Below are 14,550 nucleotides of genomic sequence, written 5' to 3'. Positions count from 1 at the left end.
CTGGTTCCAAATGAATTTTTGGATTGTTTTCTCTAGTTCTGTGAAGTATATTGTTGGAATATCAATTGGGATTGCATTAAATCTATATAGTAGTTTTGGAAGTATGGCCATTTTCACTATATTGGTTCTTTCTACCCAGAAGCAAGGGATATCTTTATATTTTCTTATATCCTCTTTGATCTCTTTTTTCAGAGTGCTGTAGTTTTTCAGTGTAGAGGTCTTTAGCTTCCTTTGTTAGATTGATTCCTAGATATTTCATTTTTTTGGATGCTATTGTAAAAGGAATTGTTTCCCTAATTTCTCTCTCAGTGAGTCTGTTATTTATGTATAAGAAGGCTATTGTTTTTTGAGTGTTGACCTTGTATCTAGCTACTCTACTGAACCTGTCAATTAAGTCTAGAAGTCTTTTGGTGAAGTTTTTTTTGGTCTTCTATGTAAAATATCATATCGTCAGCAAATAATGACAGTTTAATTTCTTCCTTTCCTATCTTTATTCCTTTTATTTCTTTCTCTTTTCTAATTGGTGTGACTAATGTTTCCAGAACTATATTGAACAGAAGTGGTGATGGTGGGCATCCTTGTCTTGTTCCTGATTTTAGTGTGAAAGTTTTCAGTTTTTGACCATTTAGTATGATGTTGGCTGTTGGTTTTTTATAGATAGCCTTAATCAGGTTGAGAAAAAGACCTTTTATTCCAATTTTCTGTAGGTTTTTTTTTTATCATGAATGGGTGTTGGATTTTGTCGAATGCCTTTTCTGCATCTATTGAGATGATCATATGGTTTCTGTCCTTGAGTCTGTTAATATAGTGTATTTACATTTATTGATTTACAAATGTTGAACCATCCTTGCATCCCTGGGATGAATCCAACTTGGTTAGGGTGTATGATTTTCTTGATGGCCCTCTGTATTCTGTTTGCCAGTATCTTGTTGAGGATTTTTGCATCTATGTTCATTAGGGAGATTGGCCTGTAGTTCTCTTTTTGGGTTGGGCCTTTCCCTGATTTAGGAATCAAAGTAATACTTGCTTCCAGGAATGAATTTGGAAGCCTTGGCTTCCTTTCAATTTCCTTGATGAGTTTAAAGAGTAATGGCAATAGTTCTTTTTTAAATGTCTGGTAGAATTCAGCAGTGAAGCCATCAGGTCCTGGGCTTTTCTTTGTTGGTAAATGTTTTATTACATTTTCAATTTCACTTATTGTAACTGGGGTGTTTAGAATTTCTATATCTTCTTCATTTAACTTTGGCAGTTCGTATGTATCTAGGAATCTGTCCATTTCTTCTGTATTTTCCATTTTATTAGAGTACAGGTTCTTGAAGTAGGTACTGATGATGCTCTGGATTTCTGTTGGCTCTGTTGTGATTTCACCTTTTTCATTCTTAATTGCAAGGATTTGTACCTTTTCTTTCCTTTTTTTGATAAGGCTGGCTAAAGGCTTATCAATTTTATTTATTCTTTCGAAAAACCAACTCTTTGATTCATTGATTTTTTTGTATCTGAACCCTGATTTTCTTAAAAACAGAAGAGAGTAGATCTACAGGTCATTAAACAATGAAGGATAAACTACAATGCTAATTTATTAATTTACCATAAAAATACAATTGCCATGTAATCTAAAATATTCAATGGTGCACATCCAGGGCCATTGATTTTTAAAGATGCATCTACCCAGAAATCCAAATGAGAACTAGAAGAGTTCCTAAGCAGTGTGGAGCCGTAGCAAGAAGGGTTATTTATCTAATTCAGAGGTTGGTAAAACTTTCCTATAAAGTGCCAGATAGTAAACATTTTCAACCTGGTAGGCCATGAAGTCTCAGTTGCAACTCTTCAACTCTTCTGCTGTAGTGTGAAAGTAGCCACAGGCAGCACTGAAATGAATAGGCATGGTTATGTTGCAGCAAAACTTTGATTTCAAAACCAGGCAGTAGCCCTTATGAATACTGATGCAAAAATTCTCAGCAAGATATTAGCAAGCTAAATTCTGCAGCATAGTAAGAGGCGTATTATATGCAAGTATTAAAATAGGAATTATTTCTGGAATGCAAAGATGTAAATATTTTTATGTGTGAAAATAGATCAATTTAATATATAAACAGAATGAAGCAAAAAAAAAAATCACATGAGAATCTCAACTGGTATAAAGCATTTGACAAAAATTAAACGTATTTTTACTTAGACTTCAGTACCCATGGTGATTGGTTCTAAAATCTCCATCCCTCATGGATACTAAATCTATGGATACTGAAGTCCCTTATATAAAATGGCATATATTTGCATATAACCTATGCAATCTTCCCATATACTGTACTTTAAATCATCTCTATTTATAATAACTACTATAATGTAAAGACTATAAAAATAATTATTGTACTAAATTGTTTAGAGAATAATGACAAGGAAAAAAGTTGGTTCAAGTTCAGTACAAGATATGATTTAAAAAAAATTTCCAATTTACAACTGGCTGAATGCACAGGTATAGAGCCTTTGGATACGACCCACACAGACATGGAGGGCTGACTTTACCGAAGTTTTAGTCAGAGCAACTGGATAAGAAATTAAAGTCACTCAGATTCAAAGAGAAGTAAAATGATCTTTCTTTGCAGATGATATAACTGCATGTCAAAAATTATAATTAGTCCACAAAAGAAGCTATTAGAGTTAATTAATAAATTCAGCAAAGTTGCAGGATACAAAGTTAATACACAAAATGCAGTTGTATTTCTTTTTTTTTTTCAGTTGTATTTCTATACAGTAGTGAAAAGGAAAATGTGAAATCTGAAAAGGAAATTAACAAAATAATTTCATTTAAAATAGTATAAAAACAATAAATACATAGAAATAAATTTAACCAAGGAGGTGAAAGACTTGTCCACTAAAAATACAATACAGAAATTAAAGACATAAATTCATGGAAAAAAAATCTGTGTTCACGAGCTAGAAGACTATATTGTTAAGATTTTGATACTACCTAAAGCACTCTACAGATTCAACACAATCCCTATCAAAATCCCAATGGATTCTTTTTTGCACAGTAAGTAAAGTAACCCTAAAATTTAAAGGGAATTTCAAAGAATTCCAAATACCTCAAATAGTCTTGAAAAAGAAAACTAAAGTTGCAAAATTCACACTTTGTTTCCAAAACTTGCTACAATGCTACAGGCATCAAAACAGTGTAATACTGGCATAAGGACAGACATACAGACCGATGAAATAGAACAGAGAGCACAGAAATAAACCCTCAGATACATGGCTAATGGATTTTTGACAAAGGTACCAAAACCATTTCAATAAATGGTGCTTGGAAAACCAGATGTCCACATCAAAAGAATAAAATAGAACCATTATCTACACACACACACACACACACACACACACACACACACACTCTCAAAATTCACCAAAGAGCTAAACATAAGTGCTAAAACCATAAAATTTTTAGAAGAAAACATAGGGAAATATCTTTATCACACTGGATTTCTTGGTGATTCTTGAGTATGATGTCACTGAAATACAGGCAAGAAGAGGGAACAGAAAAATTAGACTTCATCAAAATGAAAAACTTGTGTATCAAAGGACACTATGAAGAGGGTAAAAAGACAACATATAGAATGGAAGAAAACATTTGTGAATCATACATTTGATAAGAGATCAATATCCAGAATATCTAAAGAACATGTAAGGTCCAAAAGCAACAGAAAAGAAACCCCAAACAACTCAATTCAAACATTGGTAAAGGATTTGAGTAGATATTTTTCCAAAGAAGATAAACAGATGACCACACACAGGTGAAAAGATGCTCAACATCACTAATCATTTGGGAAATGGAAATCAAAACCATATTGAGATACCACTTCACAGTCATTAGGATGGTAGTTTTTAAAAAGTGTTGGCAAGGATGTGAATAAATTGACATCTCATGCATTACTGGTTGGAATGTAAAATGGTACACCTGCTATGAAAAAAAGGTTGGTGGTTATTCAGAAAGTTAAATATAGAACTATCATTTGATCCAGCAACTCCATTCCTAGGTGCATACCCCAAGGAATTAAAAGCATGGACTCAGATATCTGTACACCTATGTTCCTAGCAATGTGATTCATAAGGCCAAAGTACAGAAACAATCCAAGACTCCATCAACAGACAAATGGATAAACAAAATATAGTATGTGTGTGTATATATACATATATATGTATTATTAGCTCTAAAAAAAGAACAACAATCTGATACATGAATAAAATTGAAAACATTATGAAAAGTGAAGTAAGCCAGACACAAAAGGAAAAATGTTCTACGGTTCCACTTATACTAGGTATCCTGGGTAGCCATATTTACAAAGGCAGAAAGTAGAATAAAGGTGATCAAGGACTTGGTGGAGACAAATGAGTTATTATTTAATGAGTACAAAGTTCCTATTCAAGACCATGAAACTTTTCTAGAGATGGGTAATGGTAAAGGACATACAGAGCTGTAAATATATTTAATGCCTTAAAATGGTTAAAATGATATGTTTTAAGTTATTTATATTTTACTATGCTTAAAAAGAGAACAGGAACACAAAAAACTTCAGAGGGACTCCTGAGAAATTCAGTTCTTGAATAATATTCTCTTTCCTGGGTAGTCCTAGATGTAGCTATCAATTTGTTTTATGCATGTGGATATCCAATTTTTCCAGCATCATTTATTGAAAAAATTGTCCTTTCTATCATGTGTATTCTTAGCACCTTTGTCAAAAATTTGTTAGCTTTACATGCATGGATTTACTCCTAGATTTTTTTTCTTTTTTCTTTTTCACGCCTAGATTTTCTATTTTGTTCCACTGGTCTATGTGTCTGTTTTTATGCCAATGCCATGCTGTTTTGTCACTACACTTTTGTAGTATTGTTTGAGGTCAGACAGTGTAATGACTCCTGTTCTTTTTGCTCAACATTGCTTTGGCAATTAGTAGTTTTGTTTTTATTAGGTTCCATGCAAATTTTAGGTCTGTTTTATCTAGGAGAATATATAGGTATTTTGACAGGAATTATATTGAAACTAGATTGCTTTGGATAGGACAGACATTTTAATCATATTGATTCTTCTAGTTTATAAGTATGGGATATCTTTTTAGTTTTTGGGTCCTGTTCAATTTCTTTCACCAATGTTTTATCGTTTTCATTGTACGTATCTTTCACTTCTTTGGTTAATATTTAGTTTTTTGAGTTTTTTTAATCCTACAAATCTTTTTTAATTTTTTTTTCCCATTGAATTTATTGGTACATTTTAGGTATAAAATACAGTTACATTCATCATGGGATCTTGTACCATTACACGAGTATCTTGGTTCTTATTTTTTTTCCCCTTTCCCTGCCCTCCCTTCACCCCCTCCACCCTTCCCTATTTGCAAAGACTTTGTTTCCATTTTTTTCCTTTTCTCATATTTTTTCTTTTCCCTTTTTTCTTTTCCCCTACCTCTTCCACTTCCCCTGCTCCTTTAGACCTTTTCTTCTTGTTACACAACATCAATTATACATTTTTTAAATTACAATATCAAGATCTAGGAGACATTACCACAGATTTTACAGAATGTAAAAGGATATAGAAAGCATATTACAAAAATGTGCTTTGAAATAAATTTGACAACTTCTAAGAAGTACCTTGGAAGACAAATTAATGAAACTAACTCCGGAGGAAATATAAAATTTGAATAGCACCTATTAAAGTATATTCCTAGCTTGAAAACCTACTTATATGACAACAGCAGGCTCATATACATTTTAACTGATAAATTATATCAAACAATTAAAGCAGAAGAAAGAAGGAACACTTTCCCCTCATTTTAGGAACTCAACGTTGTGCTAACCCTAAAACTGGATAAAGATAATAGAAGAAAAAAGTACGAGCATAGATAGAAATTTGTTTAACAAAACAAACTATTGGAAGTCAGATCTGGCAGGATGTAGAAAGTGGTTTTGTTATAGGGATGGCAGTGTTGGTTTAGCATTGGAAGATCCACCCCCAAAAGTCATCATTTTAACAGAGAAAAGGAAAAAGTCATATGATCCTGTCACTAGTTGGAGAAAAAGTATTGGACTAAATTCTAGAGCTGTTCATGGTAAAAGCTATCAGGAGACTAGAACAGAACCTTCTCAACAGATTAAAGACATGTACTCCATACTTCCAGTGAGAATGCCTTATATGAATGGAGAAGATACAGTGCTTTCTCCTTAAGAGGTGGGGAACAAGAGTAGATATGCTTACTCTTTATCTGTCCATTAAACTTTGAAACCTAGGCCCCACCAAAATAGTCTGGCAATAAAATGACACAATTAGGATAGGATTGGCAAGGTAGAAGCAAAATCTTTAGATGTAGATGAAATGATCATCTACAGAGAAAAATACTAAGAAATCTCTAGGAGCCCCTAGAACTTGTATTTGAATTTAGCAGGATTAGAAAACACAAGGTATAAATAAAAATTCAGGTCTGTGTATACTTGCTATAAATGAAGAATTGGATATTGAAATTTAAAAGTTATGTAGGAGTACAAAGGACCTAGAAAAGTTAAAACAAAAATAAAAACAGCGTTGGAAGACATTTAGTACCTAATTTTAAGACTTCTTCTAAAGCTACAGTAATCAAGGCAGTGTTGGTGCAAGAAAAGACATATAGATCACTGGAATGAAACAGAGAATCTAGAAATAGAACCACACATATATGGTCTACTGAGTTTTGAAAGATTATTTCACATTAGCATTTTATAGACTATAAACTCAATTCAAGAGCCGAGGAAGAGATAGTGTTTTCAGCAAACAGCACTAGAACACCTGGTATCCGTATATAAAAAATTAACCTCAACCCTTTATTTCCATACATGAAAATAACTTGAAGGGATCTATGAACCTAAATAAGAAAGCCTAAAAGTATAAAACTTTAAGAAGAAATTATAAGGGAAAATGTTTATGAATTCAGGGTAGGCGAGAACTACCTAGCATACAAAAGACATGATGTATAAAAGAAGAAAATTGATAAATGAGATCCCATCAAAATTTAGAACTTTAAATGACATCATTAAAATGAAAAGTAGTCCTTAAACAGACCATATTTACAATGCATATAACCTATGAGCAGAATATATAAAGAATTCTTAGAGCTCATTAATAGACAACCCAATTAAAAAGTAGACATAAAATGATGATAAACAGCCAGTATAGCACAAAGAAAGGTGTGCAACTCTAGAACCAGAAAAATTCTAATCAGTACAATAACAAGATTGAATTATACACTCACTAGGGAGATGAAGTTAAAAGTTTTAAAAGCCTTGTCATGACTTTTTCTTTTTGTTGGATTCTCCCCCTTTGCGTTTAATTTGTCACGCCCAATGGATTCATTCTGCTGGGCTTCCTGGGGTTGTGATCCTCGCTGTCTTTTCCTAGGATATTGTCTAAAATTTTTTGGAGTGCCGGTTTGATATTCATGAAGTTCCTGAGGTGCTCTTTATCATGAAAGTATCTCATTTCGTGCTTCCTTCGGCAGCACATATACTAAAATTGGAACAATACAAAGATTAGCACGTCCCCTGTGCAAGGATAACACCCAAATTCGTGAAGTGTTCCATATTTTTAACACTTCTCCACTCTTAGTAGGAGTACAGACTGGTGTAAGCACTGTGGAAGTCAGTATGGAGATAACTCAAAGAAGTAGGATTAGAGGTCCCTTTCGACCCAGCTATTCCCTTGCTGGGTATCTTCCCAAAAGAATTAAAGGAATCATACCACATGGATATATGTGCACCCATGTTTATAGCGGCACAGTTTGTAATAGCTAAAACTTGGAAACAGCCCAATTGCTCATCAACTGGAGACTGTGTAAATAAAATGTGGTTTTTTTTTAATAAAATGCAGTACCACTCAGCCATAAAGAATGAAAAATTAGAGACATTTATAGCTAAATGGATGCACATTGAGGCCACACTCTTCAAGTGAAATAAATAGGAAACACATGGTGTAGATACCGAATAGTTTCTCTGGTGTGAGAAACTGAAAGCGTAAATAAGGATCAAAAGATGTAATAGAGCCAGGGATTTAGCTCAGTGGTGCCACCACCTGCCTTGCAAGTGCAAGGTCCTGAGTTCAATCCCTGGAACAAAAAGAAAAGGTATAATAGATAATGTGAAATAGAAAGAAAAGGTTCAAAGGGGAAGGGGAAGTGGGAGGGGTAGAGGAAAGGAAAGAATGGAATGGAGTTAATATGAGAAAATAAAAAAATAGAAACAAAATCTTTGTAATTGGGAGAGGTGGAGAGGTTGAAGGGAGGACAGGGGAAAGGGTAAAAAGTAAGAATCAAGACATATTTTGTAAAGGTAGAAATTTCCAATAATGAATGTCAATATATTGCATAACTAAAATGTACCAATAAAATTAATTAAAAAGACAAAACAAAGAAGGTTATCTTATTTCTCCATCAATTTTGAAAGATAGTTTTGCAGGGTACATCAATCTGGGTTGGAGGCTGTTTTCCTTTAGGGCTTGAAATACATCACTCCAAGCTCTTCTTGCCTTGAGGGTTTGCACTGAGAAGTATGCTGTGATTCTGATGGGCTTTCCTTTGTATGTGATTTGTTTCTTTTCTCTCACTGCTTGTAGAATTTTGTTCTTCTGTTGGATTTCTGGAATCCTAACTATTATATGCCTATGTGTAGATTTTTGATCAAGGCTAGCTGGAGTCCTATATGCCTCCCTTTATCTGTATGTCAAGTTCTTTTCCCCTCCTTGGGAAGTTTTCTGCCATCACTTCTGTGAACAGTTTTTTTTATGTCATCTGCACTCTCTCCTCTTTCTTCATTGACTCCAATCAGTCTTATGTTATTCTTCTTTGCATCGTCTAGTAGCTGCTGGATTGATTTCTCGTGCTCCCTTACAATTTTAAAGCAATTTTTCTTTTCCTGGTCACTAATTGCAATCTTATCTTCTATATGTGAAATTCTACCCTCACATTGGTTCATTCTGCTGCGTACACTTTCAAAGGAGTTTTTAATCTCCTGGAAATCTGTTTGTATCTGTTTTATGGATTCCATTTGTTTCCTATATTGGGATTCCATCATGTTCCTCAGATCCTCTATTTTTTTATCTGTGTCCTCTCTAGATTTATTAATCATGTCTGGCACCATGAGCACAATCTTTGCTGTTATCTGAGTAACCATTTCTGATTTCATTTTTCCCAGATCCTCTTTTGTTGCCAGTTCAGGGAGTCTAGGTAATTGAGTATCAGATTGTTCCATCTTGTTTCCCTTTGGGGTTGCTGTAGGTGATCCAGAAGTCTGTTTTTGAGGCTTGTTTACGTGTCTTCTCATTTCTATGGGGGGAGTGCTTCTGGTGCCCACGAGGCTCACCTTCTCTGCCCTAGGAGCTTGGGATGGTGGTGGGGGAGCTTCCGTCCGGGTTCTGGGACCAGCTCAGCTTCTCTGCCCTTGGAGCCTGGGATGGCGGCTGGGGAGCTTCCTTCTGGGTGCTGGGACCAGCTCAGCTTCTCTGCTCTAGGAGCTTGGGATGGCGGCGGGGGAGCTTCCTTCCAGGCGCTGGGACTGGCTCACCTTCTCTGCCCTAGGAGCTTGGGATGGTGGCGGGGGAGCTTCCTTCTGGGTCTTAATACTACACATTTAGCTTTTGGACTAAAAGATGTCTTCTAGACTTCCTCAGTTTTTAACCCAGCAACTCATTGCTTAATTAAAATCTACTTTAATCCTTTTAATTCTTAGTGTTCCAGTTTCAGAATGTCCATAACAACAGGACATAATAAAACCTTTTCTCTTCAAATTCTTGTTCTTTGAATTTTTCTAGGTAACATATGAACTTCATGCAAAAATTTAAAAATCTGCAATCTTTATCAAAAATGGGTTAATTCTACCTCACTTTAAGACTGGGGTTTACTGGATGAGGATGTGCGGTAGAATTTATTTCAGAGAACACTTTTTTTTGAACCAAGGATCAAACTCAGGACCTTGTGCTTGCAAGACAGGCAGCAGCACCACTGACCTAAATCCCCAGCTCTTCAGAGAACACTTTTTTTTTCTGGTACCGGGGACTGAACTCAACTCCTCGCGCTTGCACAGCAGGGGGTGAAACCACTGAGCTAAATCCCCAGCCCCAGAGAACACTTTTGTATGGTAGTACTAGTACAGGGAACTCCAAAATTTTACTTCATCAAAATCATTAACAGTTGTCCAACCCATGCAATTCTCTTTAAATACAGCAGTGATTCATAACCTGTTTTTCCTTCTGTCACAAAACTACAAAACACTGTCACTGATGAGGGCAGGCTCACCGAAGACACTGATTTTCAGCATGGGGGTAGGTTGGATGGGGAGGGAGGCTCCACTGAGTGAAGGTGTTTCAAGAGCTCTAGGTTATTTATATAATTAGAAAATCACCTGTCCTGGGCCATAAGCCTTTTCCCACTAGCCTCCCTTGACCCAGGGTCTAGAGCAGTGCCATCCAACAGAAATACAATTCAAGCTACCTATCTAATTTTAAGTTTTCCAGTAATTACATTTTAGAAAGTAAAAAAAAAAAAAATAGAAAAGAAACTGGTGAATTTTAATAATTCATTTTACTTAACCCAATATTTCAAAATATTATTTCAAGTAATCATTGTAAAAATCATTAATAAAAATGCATTCCTTTTATAGCAAGCCTTCAGAATCTGGTATGTGTTTAAACATATAGCTTACCTCAATTTAGATGCTAAGATATACTTGGTCTGTATTTCAATTTCATAAATTTAGTTGAAAAAATGATTCACATATTCAAGTTGCTCCAAACATAAACTTTTTCCAAGAACTTAACTGAGGATAAGTGATAGGTCTCCCACTACCTCAGCAGCTATTATGTATAGTAGCTGCCCTCTTCCTATTGTGCCTTGTCCCCTTCCCTGTGTGAGGGTCACACCGAGATGGATGCTTCCACCAAAGAACAAACCTTCCCAGCATGACCCGGTTCCCACCTAGAGAGTAACCTAATACTCGCTCACCTCCAACCAACTAGTGACATCACCGGCTCCTCCATTCCCTAGCCACTACCTCACTCAACCCCGCCTCAGCTCTTGCAAACCCCACCCCAGCCTCTATAAAAGACACTCCCTGCCAGGGCCATATTGCCTTTGTCCCTTCTTTGTTTAGAGACAGCCCAGCAGATCTGTTCCCATAATAAAGGCTTGTTGTGGCCTGGTCTGGTCTTGGTTTTCGGCCTTTTTACCTGACAATAAGATTTTAATTTTAAATTTAACTAAAATAAAATTTAAAATATAGTAGTTCTAGGCACATTAGCCAGCCAGCTATTGCACAACAGTTCTAAAGGAAATAAATAACTATTAAATCCTTACTATGTGCCAAGAACTATTTTAAGTATTTTTCATGCATTGTTTTTCAATACTCACAACTATTCTATTAGATGAGTACTACTTTGTTATCTTCATTTTAATGATGAGGAAACCAGTGAAGAAAGGGGTCTAATAATTTCCCAAGGCTACCCAGTTAATAAATGGTAGTGGTGGGAAGCAAAGCAATGGATTTTGGAAAATTTCTTATCTCTCTGAAACTTAGAGTTTTTCAAGGAGAATTGGATTATTTGGTATGAATTTACAGTAAATGCAATCTTTTGCCAATGTCTGGGCTAGAGGCTCTTAGTATTGCCCACACTCTGTCCCTGTCTTGATTATATGTAATGTAAATTAGATCATGTCACTCTTTTGCTTAAAATCTTCCAAAGGTTCCCCATGGCCCTTAAAGTAAATCTAAGTACAGTATGTTCTTGTGGCCAACACAGTCCTACATACTCTGACCCCTTGCTCTCTTCTACCTCATCTCCTACAGTTCTCATCATGCACTTGGCTTCAGCTACAGGAGTCTTCTTGTCCCTGTTGAAGGCTAACCTCCTTAGGGCCTTTATATTACCTGTAATGTCTCACTCCAATATTCATATGGATGACTTATTTTTCAAGTCTTGGTTTAAATTTCACCTGCTCAGGGAACCTTTCCCTGACCGCTCAATCTAATGTAGTTACCCAGACCTTCTCTATCACACTACTCTTTTAATTATCCACACAGCAGTTAGCACCATTTAATATTTTTCCATGTCTATTTATTTGTCTTCATCACTGGCAGCTTGTCTTTGCTATTTATTCAGTAATAGATCTCAATACCTGGAACAATGTCCACTACAGAGGAAAGTGTTTATGCTGAAATGAATGCTAATCACTAAGAAAAAAAGGCACAATAGTTACAAATTATAGGATTCAGAACACAGTGATTACATCTGAATTTTAAAAACATTTTACTTAGAAGACTTGAAATTAGAACCTATAAGTTGATTTCTGAGAGAAAAACAGTTAAGGAAAATCTCTTAAAACAAGCTGGGTACTTTAATACCTACAAGTTACTTTGAAATTTAACAGAATTGTTAAATAAAGGTATTGAAAGAATAGAAGGAGTTGAGCAACATAATCATGAATATAATTTGCTTTTTCAAATACTTTTTGGAATACAGTCCTCAAAACTTTTTAAGGAAAGGCATGTACCATAAAGAAAAATTCTAGCTGATTAAATGTCATTAAAATACATCCAATGAGATGGACAAAAGATTTTTAAAAATGAGTACAGGGCCAGGGATTCAGCTCAGTGGCACCGTGCCTGCCTTGCAAGCACAAAGTCCTGAGTTCGATCCCCGGTACCAAAAAAAAATACAAGTACATAGCTACTTGGCAGCACTGAAAAAGAAGGAAGAGTATCATCAAAAGAAGAAGAAACTTGGAAAAATTTCTGTAATATATTATTTAAATAGAGCTTTTTGGAGAAAATCAAACTGAAAGCCTTTAATCAAACACAGACAAAAAATTGTATTTAGTCCATCAGCATACTAAATAGTACAGTTTTCCTGGAGGGAGATGATGGAAAGTAAAGTGATCCCTGAGATTTTACAACCTGTGCTAGTACCACATTCTAGGCACACAAACTTCTAACTGCAATGTTGGTCACTAAGCCATTAGGCCCAAAATATGTAGTTCTATTTTTATTATTTAAAACATACCTTAAAAGGGCAGAAAAACAAGGACTACTCATTATAAAGAATCTATTGTAAATGTGACATTTTAAAATAGATTAACTAAAAGTATTCTCCAGAAAATACAATGTGGTTTCCTCATGTGAAAGGCTTCTTCCCCATCCTTGAGAAAAGAAGACAGGAAAGGAATAAATACGAGAAAAGGAAAAAATGGAAACAAAGTCTTTGTAAATAAGAAGGGGTGGAGGGACTGAAGGAAAGGCAGGGGAATAGGGGAAAAAATAAGAACCAAGATATATTATGTAAAGGTGCAAACTCCCAATAATGGATGTCAACATATCTTACACCTAAAATGTACCAATAAAATTAATAAAAAATGTATTATGTACAGAGAATGGAGTACTACTTACCTATAAAGAAGAAAATTTGAATAATTTTTAGGAAAATGAATGCAACTTGAAAATACATTAACTGAAATAAGTCAGACCCTTAAATCATATGGCTTCTTAAGAAAAATCCAAAGTATAAATAAAGTAAGGAACAAAATAAAAGATAGGTAAAGGGAACATGGAGATAGATCTTTACAAATGGGAAGGGAACCAAGAAATGGAGGGCGGGGAATAGGGGGAGAAGGGAAAGGGGATGTAAAAAGACTGAATACATGTTTCATACATGTACCAACTATCCACAAAAAATATAATCATTATGTGTTGGAAACATGAACTAAAAAATTGACAGTGGGAAAAGGGGATCCAGACACAGAGAAATGAAGGAGGGAGGGAAGGAAGGGGGTTTAAAAAGAATCAAGACATGTTAAGTGTGTGTACCTACTTGCTAAGATGAACGTAAACATTATGTACTGCAAGCACATATTAATGAAAAAATTTTTTAAAGAGAAGCCATAAAAAAAAGAAAGAAAAGGAGACATGAAGCCTTTGATCAGGCCTTATTAAGTTCCCTCCAGTTTATTATCATTAGGTCATATCCCCTTTGCTCAATTTTATTTCTCCATGACTATCCACTTCATCATTAAACCCAGCATAAAAATACACAAGTCTGAGCATTTCTTTGGGGTTTTACTTCCTTATAAAAGCTCCTACGGCATGTAAAATTTTATATTAACTAGATTGGTTATGCTTTTCCCTTGTTAATTAATATGTCCTTTGTTAAAAGGGTTATTATTCATTTCCTGAGCTAGGCAATGGTGACAAATCTATAGCACACGTGTTTTGTTTTGGTACTGGGGATAGAACTCAGGACCTTGTGCTTGCGAGGCAGGTGTGGTGCCACTAAGCTAAATCTCCCACCCACACGTGTTGATTTTAAGACACAAGATGTTAATGTAGGAGGTGTTTTTCTAAACCAAAACCTCAGTATTCAGGTTTAATTGTAGTGTTGGTACTTTGCAATAAATAAGTGGGTTTTGGGTTGCAGTTTGGGCACTTGTTTCTAAGAGATTCACCATCACTGACTAGAGCCTACCATCTTTCCTACTGCCCTTGACTCAAAAAACACTTACT

At 35.2% G+C, this 14,550-nt stretch overlaps 1 protein-coding gene and 1 non-coding gene across 8 annotated transcripts in view; one reads left to right on the top strand and one right to left on the bottom strand.

Moving 5' to 3' along the window:
* The window catches only part of Scmh1 (Scm polycomb group protein homolog 1), a 182,605-nt gene that overhangs the window by 135,478 nt on the left and 32,577 nt on the right, over positions 1-14,550 (bottom strand). The gene's annotated exons all lie outside the window — the stretch shown is intronic.
* Positions 7,496-7,599, top strand: LOC147827181 (U6 spliceosomal RNA). The gene has a single exon (XR_015452847.1). It is a non-coding gene; the product is annotated as a U6 spliceosomal RNA (small nuclear RNA).

Source organism: Heterocephalus glaber, unplaced genomic scaffold (assembly GCF_053883595.1).
Source record: "Heterocephalus glaber isolate CG9 unplaced genomic scaffold, H.glaber_assembly_v1.0 deba00001452, whole genome shotgun sequence".
NCBI lineage: Eukaryota > Metazoa > Chordata > Mammalia > Rodentia > Bathyergidae > Heterocephalus > Heterocephalus glaber.
This window is presented reverse-complemented; position numbering and strand designations above follow the sequence as displayed.